We start from the raw sequence: 15,484 nt of genomic DNA on the forward strand, positions 1-15,484 counted from the left end.
AACGTTCTGTTCCAGATTTATTCCCTCTCTTTACTGTAATAATGCACTCCACTCTTCTGGGAAGGCTTTCCACTAGATTTTGGGGCGTGGCTGTGGGGATGTGTGATCATTCAGCTACAAGAGCGTTAGTGAGGTTGAGGTCAGGTACTGATGTTGATGTGAGGAGACTCCAGTTCCAGTTCATCCCAAAGGTGTTCAGTGGGGTTGAGGTCAGGACTCTGTGCAGGACACTTCTACCTTCACACACCACGTCTTCACGGAGCTCGCTTTGTGCACAGCGGCATCGTCATGCTGGAACAAATGGAAGGAGACCTTCTATACAATTGTGTGCTTCAAACTTTGTGGTACCAGTTTGAGGAAGAACCACGTACGGGTGTGATGGTCAGGAGTGCACATAGTTTTGGTTATATCATGTGGCTAGCTTAGCTGTTCCAGATACAATGTTAAGCAGGACTAGAATTAAGAAGACTACTTTTGATGGAAATTTCAGTCCAAGATGAAATGCTGAAAGGAGAAAAACCCCAGAAACCCACAAAGCACCGCTCTACCAGTGAGAACAGATTCTCCAACTGTGTTCACTGTCCGAAAAGGGCAACCTCCCTCAACGTTAGCATCGAGGTTCAGTCAGTGTTTGAGGAACGCATGAAAATGAGACGGACAGATGATTTTATTTAAATAAAATCCATTTATATTCTACACACACTCATTCCAACATTACATTATTCATTAGTGATACAGTGTTCTAGAATATTAATCATCTTCTGACCAGTCAGATTTGAGAACTGTTACAGCTGCCAGGATACACCTGTCCTTACACTCATACCCCCCCACACACACGCACACACACGTATTTATATACGATGTACTGCTACCACCCTTCTGTAACAGTCCTCAATGTCGGATATTATTTCTCAATTCATTTAACAGTTATTTAAGAAAGCGTGTAAAGTGGACCTGAGTGAGTTGTGGATGTGCAGACTCAGATGAGATCATCACCTGTCATTCCTTTGTGGTATGTGGGCCTGTGTGTGTGTGTGTGTGTGGAGTGCGTGAGGTGTGCGTGGGCCACCATTCATTCGCTGATTTTATCAATCTGGAGTGTTGGACCTGTTTGACGTGTTTCTGCTGTCAATCAGGAGATAAATTAAACCATCCGTATAAATGCACCCTATACACACACACACACACACACACACGCACACACACACACACTCCATTCACACACACACACACACACACTCCATTCACACGCATGCACGCACACACTCCATTCACATGCACACACACACACACTCCATTCACACACACTCCATTCACACGCACACACCCACACACACACACACACACACACCCTCTCCATTCACATGCACACACACACACACACACACACACATAATGACCCCCATCCGTAATAGTTGTGTACAGTCTCCATATAGAAGATCTTTTGTTTCAAAACATGACTGATTCTGACCTTGACTGTGACTTTCAACAACATATTACCACAACACAGTGACACTGATTCATTGCTTATTGCCATTTAATTTAAATCTGCGGTAAAGTCTCCATGACCTTTCTCCTTGTATAGAAGTAAGAGAGAGAGAACCTAGTGTGTGTGTGTGTGTGTGTGTGTGTGTGTGTGTAGGAAAGCACCGCAGTGACATCATTAAGGGAGGAAGAGGGTCAATGATCTGGTGTGCTTGTGTAAGAAGTCACAAAGCCTCTCGAAGAATCCCTCTATCTGTCTGTGTGTGTATGTCTCTCTCTCTCTCTCTCTCTCTCTCTCTCCCTCTCTCCATCTCAGAGTTCATGATTTGCTACTCATCTGTCCATATCATTTGTTTCTCTTTCTCACTCCTTCCTGTCTCGCTCTCCGTCTCCTCTATCTGACCATTTCTGTCTGTCCTTATTTTGCTTTTCTCACCCCTCTCTATACACCTCTCTTTCAGGCTATCTCTCTTTCTCTCTCTTTCAGTCTTTCCTCTCTATACATCTCTTTGTCTTTCTTTTGATGTCTTTCTGTCCTTGATTCTCTTAGACACACACACACACACACACACACACACACGATTTCATTCTCCTCCTCATAATTTTACACATCACTGACCATGCCATGTTCACACACACACACACACACACACACACACACACACACACACACTCAAAGGTAGAGAGAGAGAGGTGGGGGGGGGGGGTAAATAGAGAGAGAGAGAAATAGAGAGAGAGTTAGAGAGGTAAAGAGAGAGGTAAATAGAGAGAGCAAGAGGTAGAGAGAGAGAGAGAGAGAGAGAGAGAAAGCGAGACCTCCACACGGCAACACTACTACTGTAAGATTAAACCAAACATTACATTTACACTTTTATATGTTATTTTCTCAGTAGTAGTGTGTGCCTCTGTCAGTCCGTACTCATCATTATTTATATTGGACCTTGAAAGCAATCAGTTTAAATTCAATTCAGTTCAATTCGGAGATAAATATATATTGCCAATTTTGTAGTGTCATTGAAATGTAATGACTTGTGCACGAATACATTTACACTTTTAATTTTTGAGGACCGAACACTGTTTTTGTAAAATATAAAGTTTCTCCAGGGGTTCCTCTTGTCAAGAACCATTTTTCATTGTACAGGGTTCTTGAGCTGAGCTATATGGTTCTTTGGAGATTAAAGACATTCTTTATGGTTCATTTTATAGGTTCTTCAGAGCAGTGTATTGGATCTTCAAGTTATCATTACTTAACAGGTTAAAGTGAACCCCATAAGGTTCTTTCTGGGACTGGAAATGGCTCTCCTGGCATCACTCTTAAGAACCTTACTTTGGTTCCTTTTTTTTTTTTAGGGAGAGAGAACTTATGATAACATGGTTCCTTGTGGCTCTGCTGTGAATAACTATTTGTGGGTTCTTTAAAGCATCGGCAAATGGATGGTTCTCTAAAGAATTTGAGAGTAAAAGGTTCTTAGTGCAACTTAAACTGAAAAGGGTTCTCCTATGGCATCAGGCTGAAAAACAATTTTTGGTTCTAATTGGAACCTTTATTTTAAAGAGTTTCCATCTTAATTCCATGTGTAATTGTGTGTTTTAGTGAAACATAGACTGTACTATATGAAAATGACTTCTCATTACATATCTTGTGTAGAATTGTGTTAAGGTGGCTAACGGCTCGGCTCTGGTTATAAGCGTATATGACTACACACTGGGTAAGGTGTAATAGGGAGTAAATGTGTATATTTTTTATGTCACACATTAGAGTATCTTTTCTCCCCCTCAGATGCACTGTGTGGGTTTACGAACGTACTGTACAACAATATCTCTCTTACACACACTCAGCTCTGTGAATCGTTCATTAAAGGCATCGGTGAGTTCGCTAACCCTTCTGGTGTCTTATCACTGTATGCATTAGGAACTAATGAGGAACAGACTTAACCACATGAGCCAAGTCGTGTGCGTGTAAATACGCTGCCTATCCAAGTCTGACTCCAAGGACCATTTAACAAAAATTCCAAAATGAAAACCTTGACATAATTTGGACAGTTTTGGGGTTCCACTCAGTATGTAAAACTACAGTAAATGGAATGATTTCCACCATTCTGGATGTATCGAAAAATCTAGCAATCTAAGCAATTTATATAATAAAGAACTGAAAGCCCAAAAACTCTGGCCTGAACCCGTTCACATTTTTCAGTCAGTTCTGAGACTAATTATCCCCCTAACATCCATCAAATAGCTGTAGTACATGAGAACCCGAAGCAGCTTGATGCACAGTATTTTTAAATTAAGCTTCTCAAAGAAGTAACGGCATTATCCAGACAGGATTTCAGATCGGAGACAAACACGGCCATTAAAGCCATAGGCATGGTTCATTCATGCATTCAAACTGGCATGCTAGGGTCAAAGAACATCCAGGAAAATATGACACTGGAGAACTAGGAAATCAGGGAGAATATAAGTACACACAAGACTTCCTAAAGCACCCAGACAAACCACAGTGGGCGAGCAACTGTGAGAAGAAAATAAACAATCAGCAGGAGCTGTCAAAAACCAGGAAGTACAACAGGTGGTAAACACAAAATTTGCTATGCCCCACATCACTTATCATGCAGTCCCTGAAAGACTGAGAAATACATAGAAATCAGAAGGGGGTAGACCTAATAGGTAGCACAGACAATGCAAATGCACCATCCTGAAACACAGAAAGGACCACAGGCAATGAGACAAAAATGTGCTGTTTCTGGACCTGAGCCCATGATTGGGGCTGGATCAGGAACTGAGCCAGATAAAAGGAGCAGTGACCTGAAGCTGAATTTGATCAAGCTGGTCAGACTTCAGACTGGGACAAGATTGACTACTGATATTGGGGCAAGATCATCAACTAATAAAGGATTAAACTCAGTAACTGATACTGGGGCAAGTTTGGTGACTGATATTGGGACAAGATCAGCAGATGACACTGGTGCAAGGTGAATAGATCAGCAACTAATACAGGGACAAGATCAGTGACTGATAATAAGGCAAGAACAGTCACTGATATTGGAGTAAGATCAGTGACTGAGACTGGTGCAAGATCAGCAACTAATACAGGGGCAATTCAGTGACTGATACTGGTGGAAGATCGGGGATTGATACTGGTGGAAGATCAGTGACTGATATTGGTGGAACATCAGGGATTGATACTGGTGGAAGATTGGGGATTGATACTGGTGGAAAATCAGGGATTGATACTGGTGGAAGATCAATGACTGATACTGGTGGAAGATCGGGATTGATACTGGTGGAAGATCGGGGATTGATACTGGTGGAAGATCAGTGACTGATACTGGTGGAAGATCAGTCACTGTTACTGGTGGAAGATCAGCGACTGATACTGGTGGAACATCAGTGACTGATACAAGCATCCTGAATGACCCAGGATTCAGATTTGTGCTTTAGACTGGGACAATATCACCAACTGAGAGTGGGAATATAATTAGTGTCTGTGATTAGTTATTGGGAAGTACCACAACCTGTGAATGAAAGAGTGGAAGTAACAGGGGCAGAGGTTGAGAAGGCTCAGTGACAAAGTCCACTCATGACAGTGGAAATGCATCAGTGGCTGGGACTGTGGGCAGACATAGGGTCAGCAGCTAAAGCAGGCACAAAATGCAATACAGAGGCAGAGACTTACACAGGACAGAGCCTGAGCTGAAGATTCTAGCAGAGCCTGAGCCAAGCCTTGGAGGAGAGACTGCGCCAAGACCAGTAGCAGAGACTGAGCCAGGAGACATGAGTCACGCAGTCAAAGACTGAGCAAGGAATGTACAATAAGCCAGAGATGGAGCAAAAAAAACAACAACCCATCAACAGGGACAATGGCACCAAAATACATACCAGATGCAGAGATGCATAAAATGGACAAACGGAAAGACATAAAGGAGAAAAGACAAGGTTGAGACAGAGCTATAGTTTCTCCTTCACTGTGAAAAAAAAGTAAGAACCAAAGCAAGCTGCCAAATATTCTTACAGATGCTCAGGAGCTACAAATCATTTTAGGACAGGTCAATCATACACACACCATGGCTACATCACACACTGATGAGAGATAGTGTGTAACCAAGCAATAGTGCTTATACTGTAGATTTATTATATAGTACGTATTTTATTTTTTTCTTCGGTCTGTTGATATGCTTCAATGTTATTGTTTCTGTTTGATATTCAAATTGCTTTAGAACCATTAACACTAACTCTCTCTCTCTCTCTGTGTGTGTGTGTGTGTGTGTGTGTGTGTGTGTTTGTGTGTGTTTGTTGGCCCATGGGAGGTTTCAGAAATCCCACACAGAAATAAATGTGCTATTACATACACTGACACCCCCTGAGACTCAGTGCTGTGCACGTACACACACACACACACACACGTAGCACTGATGGTAACTTGCCATCAGTGATCATCCTGCCTAATCCTATTCACCAGTGCATTTTGTTCATCAGTGCATTAACAGTGCAAACTGTTAATTATTGCCACGTTCACACATAGAAAGATACACACATAGTGTGTGTGTGTCAGAGAGAGAGAGAGAGAGAGAGAGAGAGAGAGAGAGGGAGATGATGCAGCTAATTAGCTAATTGAATCAGGAGATGTTTTTCAGCACTTAATTCCTCCCCATCACTGAACGCTGATGTCATTAATACATAAATATGGATTTCTATCTTTCTGTCTATATTTTTGTTCTCTGTCCTTCATTTGTCCCTCTGTAAATCCTCTATCTGTGTTCTTTACACTTCCCTTGCTCTCCACGCTGTTTCATTTCCACCTCATTTTAGTAAATAAATAAAAATCCCAAACCTTCCTCAGTGAGTACTTAGTATTTAAGGATGCGTTACGCATAACTGAGACCCGCCTGGACGCTCCTAACACGCGCTTGCTAAAGTGTCAACACGTTCACGAAAACGCCATACCAATCTAGTAGATCTATATTGTGCATAAACAAAATAGCCACAAAAAAGATAAATAAATAAAATAAATAACACTTTTTGTGTCTGGTTTATCATTTGAAAAAGTTCTTTTATTTAAATACGATTTAAAAAAAAAAAAAAGTGAAATGATAATTACACCACAGCGCTGTTATGTTCTGGATTCCTATTGGTCAGAAGGTCTTGATACAGTGTCAGTGCTTTGTAACAGACAGATATAAAGCTGTAACCAAGTTTACTGGCATCTTCAGGATGATTTGCGGTTTCTTTCTAGCACGAGAAGCTGCATTTTTGTCTTATTAACTTCAAGAGACAGAAAATAGAGAAGCTGATGAGAAATGACTGCTATAATGAACAGGTAAAAACTTATTCCAAAGACACTTGACAACATAACAGGTAACTACAAACAAATAAAATGTACGATGTGGTGTTACAAAAACCGCTGACAAATTGCTGTGGTATAAGAGGAATAAAGTCCTTGTGTTCTTATGGGAAAATAAACAGCTTTAGGGTTGTAAAAGAGTATTTTATTACACATGTTAACAATAGAACAATTTTTAGCTCTCTGTATGTTGTCGTACCATCCTACGGATGTTTTCTCACACCTCAGTACTGTGAAAGTTCTTTGTCTGCATCTTTTTAAACGAGCTTGGTGAAAATTAAACAGTTGAGGTCGTTCATCTTCTCTCATTTAAAAGTGTCAAGTGCGTGTTTTTTTTTTTCTCTTCAGGTTAACACATTTTATGACAACAGGGTGAAAACCGAAGAGCAGAAACAAACTCTGGCACGTATGAAACGTATTAAAGCGCAGTCTCATACAGCCCTTTTCCAATAAAAATCAAAAAAAAAAACCCACAATGTCCTGTCAATGCACAGTATTTTAATGCACACACTCTGATGCATGTTGATGCGAGTGGGCAATTAAAGCTGAAATATCGTCGAAGGGTTGAACTACTACAAAGGCATAACACGTAAAATAATTGGGGCGTTTTACATTTGAAAAGTTGTTAGCGGATAAAACTGGCATGCTGAGTCACACGCACAACCTGCGTAGATCTACACACATACACAAAGTACCATCCTGCTTTTATACCACTATATCCTACATTCAAATATATTTCACTTCCAGAGGTGCTGTAAACTTTACGATTCCTAAAACAGCTAGACTCGTTTGGTTCCTCAGAGCACGATATGTTCTGAAGTGTGTCCATATTTATGAAATTCATTTCAAGTTTTATTCAGCCAAATTCTAAACACTGACTCTTGACCATTCGGTGTAATTATAACGAAATTCAAAAAACGGAGATATGCTTCATTTATTTATTCACCTGAGAAAAAAAACGTTGTCCTGTAAGGCTTTTTCCTTAGCAAGAAAAATAAATAATTGCATAACCTTGAAAAAGAGGAAGATACGAAAGTGACGCAGAGTGCTGGGGCTCGCGTGGGAAGCTCTGGCTCGATGGGCAAGTGGGTTTAAATCCCAAGAGCCACTGTTTATTGTGTGGTTTTTCCTAACCTTGGTGTACCTAGCATACCCCATACACTGCACATCTTTCGGTTTCTTTTTCCTACTCAAATGCACGCACACCTACTCAGAAACACTCATTTACTGAGCTCATTAAGAGCACTGATAAACAAGCTGGGAGCTATTACCTTAAAGGAACTAATGGGTAAAAAAAAATACAAATAAAAATTCTAAATGTAGTCAATCACCAAAATTTTTTTGGCGTATTTATTTTCCCACTAGAGCTACCAGGCTACAGCAAGTAGGAGAAGTCGCTTGTGTTGATTGTAGTATGTCTTGTTTTGGCATGTAGTGATGGTACTATTGGCTCTGGTGGGCAGGGCCTATCCAGCATTTCTTTCAGTTCTCTAATGAGAAACAGGAGTAGCTATGAAGAGCTTCTAATCCTCAATAGTTACACACAATTGGTTGTTTGATTTTGGAAGATTAACAAGGCGATGTCCTGTACTAGCTGAACGCACTCACAAGGAAAGAAAATCGGGTTCGAGAGACTTCTCTTACTCTATTCTAAACTAATAACCTAATGATAAATTACATTTAGAGTACGGGGGAATATAGGAAATGTCATATTTCATTTTTTTTTTAATTGATCTATTTATTAACATTCACCCCCTCGGCTCTTTGCTTGGAATGGACTCTGCATTATTTATTCTGAAGCACAAACAAACACACAATTAGAAATGAACACATTCAGAGACCTAAATTAGTCAAAGAAGCTTTTCACAAGTCTCGAAAAAACTAATTTGCTAAACCAAAATGACCTACTGGAAAGTCCCTTTAATGCTTTAACGAACTCTAATTAAAAACTACAAACGGGTTCGTTAGAGGGTTTGGAAAGCTCTCCGTCGTTGTGTTTTATCGAGCCGTAAAAAGTGTCATGCTTGATTTATTTGATTTTTTAACAAGTTAAATCTCTTAAATGTGCACCTACTCCTAGCATCGTCACGGGGCGAATCTAAATTCCATGGGCGTAATAAATTAAATATGTTTTTTGTAGTTGGTCCAGAACCAGATTAAAAACACACACACGCACACACACACACACAGACACACACACACACACACACTGGAACATTTGCATCTGCTGCCTAAGACAGCTGTAAAGGAAAAGAAGGGGGAAAAGAACAAAAATGAACGGTCTGATTGAAGAACTTTCGTTAAAACCAAAATCTCAGCAGCAGATGTTTTTCTCAGACGCACAGCTCGATCACAACGGGCTTTCATGGTACTGGATGCCTTCCAATACTGTTTTTGCCTGCATTGCCTTCCCGTCATGACTTATCAACGTGTACCACGTGGCACTAGTGCGAACTCGCCGCACACGACTTAAATCTAACGTGACTCCTGTGGACATTTACACACTCAAGTGACTGCCAAAGCTTTTCAAAGACACACATATTTGAAAGCAATGCTCATCTGCTTGGTCAGAAGGTGTTGACTAAGAGTAGCAGAGCTCAGAATGACGTTTACGTATATTAATGTGTTTCTATAGTAACAGCTCGTTCACAGGGACTTGTATGGCGGACGCCATGTTACACGCCTTGACGCTTGACGGCGTGTTTTGTGAGGATTTTGACATTACTTGCAGCACGACACCGTGGATTCAATCACTATCTGAACATGTACTGTGGTTTCATCTCGACGGCAGGTGACTGTTAATTGCACAGACCTCATTAATTATGCAAATTGCTCCAGTAATGCTTCAAAGCCGACATGCAACGCGGGATGGATTCGAACGATTCATGTATTTCCCTCACAGCTGCTAAATGATTTATCAGTGAGTACAGATGTGTGCTTCTGTGAAACATCGACAAACATCCGCATGAGTATGTGGCACGGGTAACTACCTACAATGCTAATGAAATATTTCTGACCCATATATATTATTAACATGTTATCACATCTCCTTACAGAAAAACGCACTACATCAATGATATAATCTATTCATGTGGCACGTCTCCTGTACCTGTGAATTGGCTGTTACTATAGAAACGATAACGTATCAATAAAACGGCATTAACATTAACCTGGACTACTGTCTGAGCTGCTGTAATAGTAATCTAATCACCGCCTTCTGAATAATCCCGATCCATAATGAATAATCGTGATACGGCGCTGTGCCGTAATGATCAGCAGCCTAGCAAACAGTTCATTACCAATGTTAAACCATCTTAAACCTACTGTAACCAAAAGTAGGTTTACGTGATCAGAAGTGCAGGTGGCTTTCTCGCGTCTGGACTCTGAGCAATGCCCCTCCACCAATCACAATTCTGGTTTATTCAACACGTTCCTAGGGTTCCCAAAAGCAAGAAGCACCATGGATAACACACGTACATCATTTATAGTGCAGATCAATTAGGTTTACGGGCCTAGCTGTCGTGAAAGGACAACCCAAGAAAACCCAGGGGGTCCATTTACATGTAGAGTAGTGCTTGGAAGAAAAAAAACAACGCATTGATTTTGGATCATAGCCAGGTTTTATTCCCCCGCAGCAAAACCTGCATTTTAGCTTGTATTAGCAGAATCTTGCGGCTCTATGAAAGATTTACGATTCTTTCCTTACACTTTTCTCTATTTGATACTTTCTCTCGCCTTCCTCCTCCCACTCGCTTATATCCACATGCGCTATCACGGTTATCCACCTCCCCTCCGTCCAATTGTAGATTTCGTTGTACAGACTCACACAAAATTGCCCCCTCATCCAACACCCCCACACCTAATGACCTCAAACCCCCCCTCCCCCTCCCTCACCCATATGCTCTCTCTGTAGAATTAAGAGCACACATCGGTAAAAGACACAGCAGGTCCCTGAGCGTTTCAGCCATAAAATATGCTGTCTGTGTGAGACAACTCTTGAGCGATCACAGCGCGGAAAGACCTTGAGCAGAGAAACGAGGCTGATTATGCGTCAGAATCGAGCGTCGATCGAACTCTCGTGTGTGATGAAGGAGAGCAGTGCCCACTGAGGCCTTGAGAACTCGTTAAACATTTTGCAAGAAATATGCTATGCATAGAAGCTAAGCAGCGCTGTGAGAAATACAACATCCGATTTGAAAGACTGTTGTGGACAAAAGACTGTGTGTGAGTGTGTGTGTGTGTGTGATACGATAGCAGAAAGTACTGCCCATGCTGTTGAGAAGTAACACACCAAAAAATCCATGCATTAGCTCAGCAACAAAACAGCAATCCATTAATCCCCTGACTCACACGATTGATGAAGCTGCACATTAGAGGGTGTATGGGTGTGGGCGTGTAATTGATGCTGTAATCTCTCCTGTGACTGAGAACGACAGAACTGTAAAGAACATGGACTTACATATACACAAACGTACTGAGACTCTGAGATGGTTATCTTTTCAAATGAATATTTTGAGGCCAAATGTTAAGTTCCTCTAACTCTATTTTGTAGCCATTAAATACTTCATTCGTGGCAGCTAATGCATTTTAAAAAACGAGTTAAACGCTCAAAAACCAATTTAGACCACTGTGGTCTCAATGGAGACAATTGATGATATTATACTGGAACTTCTTCCCATTACTACTAAATAATCAATAGGAGGCCATGGATTAAGAATTATGTTCCTACAATGTATTAAATGTATATTTATTCCCCCACCCACCATGAGATATGAGCTGCCTTGAAAGATGACGTTGTAACCTTAATATTTTCATTCCTGGCCAGAAGATATGAGCAGAATAAAAGTATTAAGTTGTAGCCTTTCTATATAATTTGTGGCCTCCAGATATTAAGTTGTATCCTCAGAATGTTGATTCCTGGACACAAGATACCAAGGAGAGGCCTCGACATATGAAGTTGTGGCCTTCCTATATACCTAGTGGCTTCAAAATATTACATAGTCTGTATATTGTTGTCATGTTGCTAGAGCCATTTCACCCTGCAGCTCTCACCTGGTTTCCCACTGAAGATAAGCAGCGTTGAGCCTGGACAGGACCTTGATGGGAGACCTTCTGGGGGAAAAGTAAGGTTGCTGCTGGAAGTGATATTAGTGAGGCCAGCAGGGGCACTCACCGTGTGGTGTGTGTGGGTCCTAATGCCCCAGTATAGTGATGGGGCACAATACCCTAAAGATAAACAACAACAGCACTGTCTTTTATATGAGACGTTAAATCGCGCCGTGGTCATTAAAAATCCCAGGACACTTCTCGTAAAAGAGTAGGGGTATAACCCCAATGTCCTGGTGAAATTCCCCTATTGGCCCTTCTCTATCATGGCCCCCTAATAATCTCCATCCCTGAATTGACTACATCACTCTCCTCTCCGTCAATAGCTGGTGTGTGGTGGGCGTTCTAGTGCACCATGGCTGCCGTCGCATCATCCAAGTGGATGCTACAAACTGGTGGTGGTTAAGGATATTCCCCCACCATACAATGTAAAGCGCTATTTAAATCTAAGGAATTAATTATTATGTTGTATTAGCTTGTGGCCATGAAATACAAGCAGCTAGAAATATTTACTTGTAGCTTCAGTATAAGTCGTGTCCTTGGTATATTAATTCATGGCAACAGGATACAAGTGTAGTCTTGCTTCAGGGAACTACATTTGCATTGGTGATCATTTCAACCTGACTGAAAAAGTCAAATAAAAATGTATTGGTATGACTGGTATATGGGTTTTTAATCATGATGAAGTTCTTGTCTACCGTCCTTCAACATTTCAGATCTTCTGAATAACTTTTCAATACTCATCAGAACCAATAAAGAAAGCAACATCCTTGACATCAGCCTCACAAAGAAAAGCAATTCTTTGTTTTACTCTCTCAGCATTACTCATTCCCCCACCCCTGCTATGGTTACATTCACAAGACAGCTGAAAACCTCTTCTTCTCTGTACTTTTATTTCAACAATTCCCACCAGAATTGACTGCTGATATTGCCATTCTGCACATCACCGAACTTGCTCTGGTCTCTCACCTCCAACGCCACTACACCAGAACGTCCAAGCCCCTGACTGTTTGACATTCTCTGAACAAAGGAACCATTTTCAATTCCAGCTTGCCCACCTCAGAGACGCTTGACTCCGCTGACTCTCATCCTGCTGATGATGCGCTTTGAACAGAAGGTCAAGATCTTTCTGTCATCCTTGGTGGAAGCCGTGGTGGAGTAAGAGCATGCACAAATACTGTACAAACTCAAGACCGACTTCATTAACTTTGCAGCCACTCACTGAGGAAGTCTTTGTCCACAATCTCCAGTGACCTCCCATCATAACCGTGTTAAACGTGTTGTTATTGAGCAGTCTGGTTCCTTGCAAGTTGAAGTCTGCTCAAGTCACACCCCTAATTAAAGCACCTGTCAGCAAATTCCTATAAAGTACCCCACCTCAACGTGCAAAACTAATCCCGTCCAAATAGGGCTCGATTTTCACTCGTGCTGACTTTCGGCCTGGCTTTTTGGAATTGATCTCCAGACTAGAGAACTGCAGGTCACACAGCTTCTCTTATCATCGATATGCTGATGACTCATAAATTCTGTTTTCCTCCGCTCACCATCCAAGTCCGAAGATATTAGACCCACAGTCTGAAATGAAAAAGAACCGATCTACCCTGCGGCTACCCGAGGCTCTATTGATGGCTGCAATATTCCTGGACTTTGAAAACTCCGGTTTAAATGACAGGTTGCTATAATGACGTTCGTTGGTATAAATGAAGACACACAGATGAAATATGTGTCAGAGCCGCTGTAAGAGAGGAGATGCTCTGAATGGGGTGATGGGGCTTGGAATGTGTTTTAAAAAATTTTTGTTTTAAAGAAGCTGAGTGTAATATTTTCTTAGGGGGCCAAGGATTCCTATCCTCACCCCTGCTGATTGTAGCTATAGGTTTCAGGACTGATGTTATTGGGTCCCCATTTGGTTCTGCTCGTGGCATTTTGCACAAGAATAACAAAAATAAATCAAACTCGTGTCATATTTTGACATGTAGTATGTTGAAGGCTGCTAAAAGAATTCTTGAAGTCATCACTTCATTTATTATTCATTTACTGAACTTTTACGATCTGTCTCGACATCTGTGCAATATAAGTTAAGCGATATGCTTATTGTACGTATTCACCGATTTATAATAACGCACTCACGTTATCGTTTCTATAGTAACGGTTCATTCAACATTCATTCAAATAAACATCCGGAGATGTTTATTTAACATTTATGGCAGGAATCTCCAGTTAGGTAAAGCTGTAACTATGTTTCAGGGTCGAAACCACACTACCCACACTACACACTACCTAGAGCCTCTCCTACATGGTTCATAAAAGCTGACTTAATTCAGCTTGCATTTCCTCATATTTACATCCAGATGTGTACAAATTTTTTGAACACGCCACATTTTGTTTGAACCCACCTGTTTTTTTTTCAAGTGATCAAAAATATTGGAACACATGACTGACGTGTGTTTCTTGTTGCCCAGGTCTGCCCTGTTAAACTCATTGTTTAAAAGAATTAATTGCTCTGAACATCTACTCTTGGTTTTAGCCCTAAGTCTCACATGTGAAGAGTGCATTTGTTGAATTGTTAAAAAGGATAAACCAACATGAAGGCCAGAGAGGGGTCTATGGGAGAAAAGCGATCCATTTTGAAGTTGAGAAAAGATGCAATTCTATCAGAACCATTGCATGAGCATTAAGGATAGCTAATACAACAATTTGGAATGTCCTGAAAGAAAGAAACCGCTGGTGTATTAACAACCAAGGGAAACAAGAGCAGCTGATGATAGAAACATTGTGAGAGCTGTCAAGAAAAACCCCAAAAATAACAGTGAGTGACATCATCAACAGCCTCCACAGGGCAGGGGTGAAGGTATTACAATCCACCGCTTGAAAACTTCAAGATCAGAAATATAGATTCCATACTGCAAGATGCAGACCACTCATGAGCTGTAAGAATCGGAAAGCCGGATTGGAATTCGCAAAAAATACAGAGACGAGCCACAAAAGTTCTGGAACCAAGATGAACCTCTACCAAAGTGATGGAAAAGCCAACATGTGGAGAAAGAAAGGATCTGCTCGTGAAACAAAACACATGAGCTCATCGGTCGAGCACGGTGGAGGGAGCGTCATGGCTTGGGCTTGCGTGGCTGCTTCTGGAACCTTTACTCGTGATGGAACTCATGGTGATAACAGCAGAATGAATTCAGTAGTTTACAGGAACATTCTGAAAACACACCAAGATAACACAACAAAAGGACATCATCTGGGGAGAAAAGTGGAAGGTTTTAGACTGCCCAACTTTCATCAACACGAGAAAGAATTGGACACAGCATGACGCATTTAATGTGTTCATTCACATTTAGTAAACACTTCATCCTGATCAGGGTCAAGATGATTTAAACCACTAATTTGTTCATATTTCAGGACACAGTACTGACTAATTAATTTATATATATATAAAAATATGTGTGTATATATATATATATATATATATATATATATATATATATATATATATATATATATATATATACATACACATACACACACACACACACACACACACACGCGGGT

This window comes from Ictalurus furcatus, chromosome 26 (genome assembly GCF_023375685.1).
Source record: "Ictalurus furcatus strain D&B chromosome 26, Billie_1.0, whole genome shotgun sequence".
NCBI lineage: Eukaryota > Metazoa > Chordata > Actinopteri > Siluriformes > Ictaluridae > Ictalurus > Ictalurus furcatus.